This window comes from Trichechus manatus, unplaced genomic scaffold, assembly GCF_000243295.1.
Source record: "Trichechus manatus latirostris isolate Lorelei unplaced genomic scaffold, TriManLat1.0 scaffold00033, whole genome shotgun sequence".
Classification (NCBI taxonomy): Eukaryota; Metazoa; Chordata; class Mammalia; order Sirenia; family Trichechidae; genus Trichechus; species Trichechus manatus.
In genome coordinates this window covers 14271381-14277958 of record NW_004443969.1, presented here as the reverse complement: position 1 = coordinate 14277958, position 6578 = coordinate 14271381, and the positions used below count along the sequence as shown (strand labels likewise).

Here is a 6578-nt window from a genome sequence, read left to right as displayed (position 1 = left end):
GAGAAAGACTTCCCATAGAGCTGGTGCCCTAAATTCAGACTTCTAGCTTCCTAAACTATGAGAGAATAAATTTCTGTTAGTTATAGCCATCCATTTGTGGTATCTCTGTTATAGAAGCACTAGATAACTAAAACATCAAGTAACTAAAAAGTACAAAGATAGGAAGAACTTGAATTCAATGATGTCATCAAGGCCACACTGTTTTTTTTCTTTTATTTCTGTTTCTCTTATCTGATTTCCAAAATAACAGCTTCATATAATGACTGACTCACAGTGATGGTTAATGCTATGTGTCAACTTGGCTAGGCTGTGATTCTCAGTGGTTTGGCAGATACTATGTAATCATCTTCTATTTTGATGTAAGCAGCCAATCAATTGAAAGAGGAGTTCCCTTGGGGCTAGGGCCTGCCTCCACTGTATAAAAGGATGTTCTGGCAAAGCTCACTCTCTCGATCTTGCACTCTTCTTGTCATGTGAACTCTGTTTCTTGAGACATGAGATGCTTTCAGCCTACCTTCTGATCTGCAGATTTGTGATTTGCCAGTTTCCACAACTCCATGAGTCAGCAGCCTTCTGCCTAACCTGTAGATATGCGGTTTATCAGCCCCAGCAACCACTTGAACCAGGAGAAGCCTTCAGCCTGCCGCCTGACCCACAGATTTGAGACTTGCCTGCCCCTACAAGATTGTGTGAGCCATTTCCTTGAAGTAAATCTCTCTCTGTGTATTTTATATATGCTTCACTGGCTTTGCTTTTCTAGAGAACCCAACCTAATACACTCCCTCATGTTAATAAGACAGTCAGTGGTAATTTGATTTACATTGTTTCTTGTCTAAGGCAAGCGTATCTAATGCAAAGTGATCCTCTCATACAATAAATATGTCAGCAATTTTTTTTCCCCGTAAGATGCTTCTTTATTGATCAAGTTGGGTGAAATGCTCATTCTTAAGCAGCTTCTGTGGCCAGGGGAGTGCCAAGGCTGACGGGCTTAGAAAGTAGATTTCCTGAAACATTAACTGCAGATCTGTGGCTTAAACAAATCAAAATTTATCCCAGATACTGGCATGGGTCAATCTCATGCACATTACCTGAGGGCTACACAGTGGGGGATAGGGAGGCTGAAAGAGATGTCAAGGAGATACCACAATGTTTGCCACACAGCCAGGTAAGTGTGAGTTTTCCGTCAGTTGCACCTGGCTTTTCTAACAGTATTTCATTTGATTTGCACCCTAGTTGCCAGAACTGTCAATTGAATCTAGGGGAAAAACTGGAAAGGCAAAGTTGTTGTATTCTCTTATTCCCCATTCCTTCCTTTGACATATATCTTCAGTAAGTCCAGGCAATATAGAGGACATAAGCGGGAATCATATATAGAAGTAAGCTTTCTGGAAAGCAGACTAGAAACCAAATATAAAAGGGAAAGTTCCCAAAATCTAAAACCTAAGGTCAATCCTTGCACTTGCCTTCTACCTTGTCTTTGGTCTGGATGGCCTCTTCTGATAGATTCTAGAAGCTTCATCAGGATTTCAGGTAGTCTCAAATACTAGTAAGATTTCAAAGTAAATCCTTTAATAGACATGTTAGCCTTTACCTTTAAACCCAAATCATCTCCTATGCCGTTGGGGTGTGGGGTGTGCATCAGGGGCTATACTGTACCATATAATCCTCACCTCCCTGTCCAGAGCAGTCTGGAACAAAGATAGATACTTTATCGAACCAATTAGAATTTGAACCAAGAAGCAAAGCCACTGTGTTCTATGGTGTACAGAGCTATAAAGTCACACCAAATATAGATGCAGAGGAGTTGAAGGCCTGGTAGAGTAAAAACTATGAACTGTAAGAAAGAAACTTACTTACAGCGAGAGGAATGGAACACAGACACATTGCAAAGTATGGGGAAAGGATATCGTGATCGTCAAAGGAGAAGGATGGAGAAAGTACCTGTTCAGTCGTGTTCTTCTTTCTGTGAAATTTGATTTTACCAAGGTCCCTAAGTGGAGTCCCTGGGTGGCACAAACAGTTCAGCGCCAGTCTACTAGCTGAAAGGTTGGCAATTCAAAACCACACAGAGGCATCTCAGAAGACAAACCTGGTGATCTGCTTCTCAAAGGTCACAGCCTTTAAAACCCTATGGAGACGTTCTGCTCTGCACACACGGGGTCACTATGAATCAGAATCGACTAAATGGCAACTAGCAACAACAACAAAGTTTCCTAAATTCTGAAAACGCCTCCTTCCTCCCTATACATGTTATTCAAACTGTTAAGCAAAATTGGATATTTTTCTTTTAAATAATGAGCAATCTTTGATTTAGATATACCTCCTGGTGACAGTTCTTGGACAATCATAAAGGGAAAACTGCAGAAAACTCACAGAATCATAAGACCCTTAACTGGGAGGAAGTCTTAAAGTCACGGAATTACAGTCTAAACTGAATTAAAAAAAAAAAAAAACTATTTATTTTGCCTATAACATTTCATATGATCTTATTTAACCCTTGTAACAACTGCGTGACATATATATTACTATCCTCATTTTTACAGATGAGAAAACCAAGATTCAAAGAGGCTTAATACCTTGCACAATGAAAGTGGAGAGGTAAAAATCCTCTCCATAGCATAGGTGGGAAATGACTATACCTTTTCTTGTTCACCTTCTGCCTTTCATGATATGGATTACAGATCTTTATATCTCTAAGCATCTTTGCTAAACCAGGTACATTTTTTTATTTCACCATTTATGCAAGAAGTAGGTAGCATTCCAGGCAGAGAGAAAAACAAGTTGAAAGGCACATAGGTATGCAGTTGCTAGGTATTTGAGAGAACTTAAATTCTAATGTTCATAGGTTTACCTGCAGGTGATAGGGAGTCACTTAAGGGTTTAAAGAAGGAGAGTGGATATATTGCCATTAAAGGCACTAGTAGAATGTTTCTGATCTTCAAAAACCACATGAAGTATAACCATACACACACGGAGAGACAGAGGACGGACAAACTTTACCTTGAAATTTTGAGACAAGAGGAAAATAAAGGAAATACTATGAAAAACCATCTTTATACACTGAATTTTATTTTGATATGCGCAGGTTTTGGAGTATTGGCCCATACACATGTGATAATGATGAAATCTTCCCAAGTAAATTCAGACTTTTTTTTTCCTGATAAATATTTTGTGTGATTCTAATAAATTTTCTAGCAAGCTTACAAAATGATATTGATGATAGAACAAGGGTCCACCTGATGAGCATATATAAAAATATCTCTCTTTCAAGACCCAGGTAACCTGGCCATTCAATTGCTCTTTCAGTCTGCAAGCTGATTCCTTGGGCTCTGCCTCTCTAGACACCTACTGGGGTATAGATGGATGGTGTTAATTTTGGACCAGGGAAATCCAGCAATGCTGTTGTGAACTCTGTAAACAAGGTCAGACATTCGTGCCAGCTGCAGCCCTCCAAGAAGGCATGTGCCTGTTTATTCTGTCTGCTGTGTTCTCCTGTTTTGTTCTGTCCCGAGATTTTCTTTAAACCAAGTTTATATTTTATCAGAGAATATGATTAAATATTATACCCAAGTTTAAATTTTCTAGGACTTCCAACAACTAGAAAAGAAGAGGGCTGTCTTGGTTTGATTAGACAGCAGGCTGTCATAGGCTAGAAACCACCATCTGTCTTGAGTGTAGCTGAGATCGATGTAAGTTTAGGACAATTTGTCAAGACAGCACTTAGGCTCTTTAAGAAGACCTCATTCTAATCAAAACTGTGAACTAGCTGACAGGTCTTTGAACACTTTCTTGCTTCCTTTCACTCCTGATTGTCCTGTGATGCTTCTTCCTCCCCTCTCTCTTCACCCCATGTTTGAAGGACAGACACGTGATCTCAGCACTATCATCATCTGATCAAAATCAACCATCACTTGTTAAAGACTGATTATGCAGAAAACTCAGCTCTAGGTATTGTGGTAGAATAAGGTTGTTGCCGTTAAAGAGCTTTTAGTTAGGTGAAGAGACGCAAGGTATTTACAGAAGAAAATTTTAATAACAACTGAAGGTAAAATGTTACTATTGACGAGCTGTGTGGCAGTTTGGTTCCTGCCCGGAGCTTGTAGGGCATCCAAAGAGAAATGATGATGTAAAGCAATGAAAATTTATAGCTAGCATTATATCCCTTAATCCCACTGCCACCAACATGGAAACTTAACCAGAGAAGATTTGGAAATGACTCCAAGGTATTGGGCTTGGGTGACAGCGTTAAGGATGGCGCTATTCACAAAGATATGAAGTAAACAAAGGGAGCTCTTTTTGAAGGGATAATGAATCTCTAAAACAGTGCTCAGATGGTGTTACTCCCCTGCTCAAAAAATGTCTATGACTTTTCTACTGCCAGCTTGTTGAGTTTGGTAAAGTTAAACTATCACTTTTACCAGCCATTGTGCTACGGAGTGAAGACACAAGATTTAATAAACCATCCTCTCTGCCCTTGAGGAACACAGAGTAAGCAGAGCAAAGTCATGAGACTAGACGAATTCCTTGAGAAAAAGAATGCTGTGGATCAAGCAAAGATGAAGTATCAGGAAGCACATACACACCCACCTTCTGGAAGAGCATCAGTGGAGAAAACTCACAGAAACAAGAGCAAAAACAGGTGTGCAGGCCTCTGGGATTTTTTGCATTCTATGACAGCACATAGAAGTCTAAACAGGCTGAACACTGAAATCCTGGAGCAGGGCCCTGGCCCTTGGGCTGGGAGGCTTCTAAGCTTCTTGACTGGGGAGGTGCCAGCCTTCCCCTCACATGATCATGAACTGAGATCTAACAGCAGCGTGATACGACAGAACTTTGCCTCCAAACCTAACTTAGCATTTAATCATGCATTGGCTGAGAGAGCAGCAGGGTCTCCCTCTCCTGGAGTGATCAGAGAACCAGGGTCCAAGCCTTGACATTACTGCTGTAAGACTAGTAGAATTCTGTATTAGCACTCCAGTATTCATGGCTGTGGGAGTCCTAACCCCTCCATTGGCATGTTCAGGGTCTAGGGTTCATGTCACGTGGTTATAGCTAGCAAGATCATTGCCCTGAACTTCCATTGCAGCCTTATACCAAGACTGATGACTTCACGCACTCATTTGCAGCCAGTTTCTATGGAGAATTGCAGAAACCAGTCTGTAAGAAATCAGTCTTGGAAAAGTTAACTCTAACCTTCAAATGTCAAGGGAATACGAATCTGGCTTGGGAAATGCTATATTTAGGGGCAGGAAAGGAGGAAGCATCAAAAGAGATAGAAAGATTATCCAGAGAAGTATGAGGTAAATGGGCCACAGAGGTAAAGATAAAAATGAATTTTAAGTGAAGAGGTATCTTTAAACTGATAAGAACAGATACTACACTTGATCTTAGCCACAAGGCCGAGAAGTGATCAAGTGAAGAGGTATCTTTAAAATGCCAAATGCTACTGAGCATGTGGGAGAATGAAGCATTAACAAGAGAAGCGAGATTTTAAAAGAAAGGGGAATATTAATTACTATATTTCAGTAGAGTTGTTCAGTCAGAAACCAGATTAAAAGTGATTAAGAAATGAAGGAGTGATAAAACCAAAAGAGTGGGAGAAAGAGGGTGGAGGATAGAACAATAGCTTGAGGGAGAAAATATCTTGCAGCAAAGATTTTTCTTTTTTTTATAGCACAGAGATTCTGAGTATGTGTGAAAAGAGAGTCAAAGGATGGAGAAGGTTAACATAGTAGAAAGAAATTGTGTTCTCTGACAAGTGGTTTCTAGTTCTGATGAGTTACTGTATATTAAAATTAACGTGTATCAATGAAAACTCAGGAGACCCTGGGTGGTTCAAAGAGTCAAATGCTCATCTGGTTCCAGTTTTTCCAGAGACACCTCAAAAGAAAGGTCTGGCAATCTGCTTCCAAAATTTACAGCCATGAAAACTCTATGGAGGGCAGTTCTACTTGGAAACACATGGAGTCGCCATTAGTCGGAATCAACTCAGCAGCAACTGGTTAAAGAGGATTTACATCAAGCGACTGTTTTCATTTGATTAAGGCTAATGTTATAACTCTACTCCCTAACCCATATAAATATATTTAATGTGGTTTCCAGTCACCAAGTCAAGCCAGACAAGTTACATTTTGGCTAAGTCACCCTTCCATTGCCTTTCACATTTCATCTTCAATCTACTTTTCTTCTTATATATCAAATAGTTTTATCTCTAAAAAAAAAAACATTAGTGCACATCCTTCCCTTCTCTCCCAAGTCCCAACCAAAAGAAATGTGCTCAAAATCAATGGTGGATAAACTGGACAGGGATTTTTCTCTTTTCTTAGCCAATTATATTCCTAAATTCTATTAGTTGCAAAGAAAAGAACCAGGACAAAATAGATTGATTCTTTTTTTGTTTTTTCCTTGCTAGGGGCTCAGCATTTGTAATACTATTGAAACTGTAATTTTCAGGTAACAAATGAGGAAACCGAGGCACAGGAAACTTAAGAAAAGTTTCAAAATGACAAGAAAGGTGAATGAAGCACCAGAGCTAAACAGCCAGAAAGTTTGCTTCTTTTCTACTTGGTTAAACTCTT

The 6578-nt window shown here is 39.6% G+C and overlaps 1 pseudogene; it reads right to left on the bottom strand.

The window, feature by feature from the left end:
- Positions 1 to 5295: 5295 nt before the first annotated feature.
- LOC111820310 (uncharacterized) lies at positions 5296 to 5411 on the bottom strand (annotated as a pseudogene).
- Positions 5412 to 6578: the final 1167 nt, after the last annotated feature.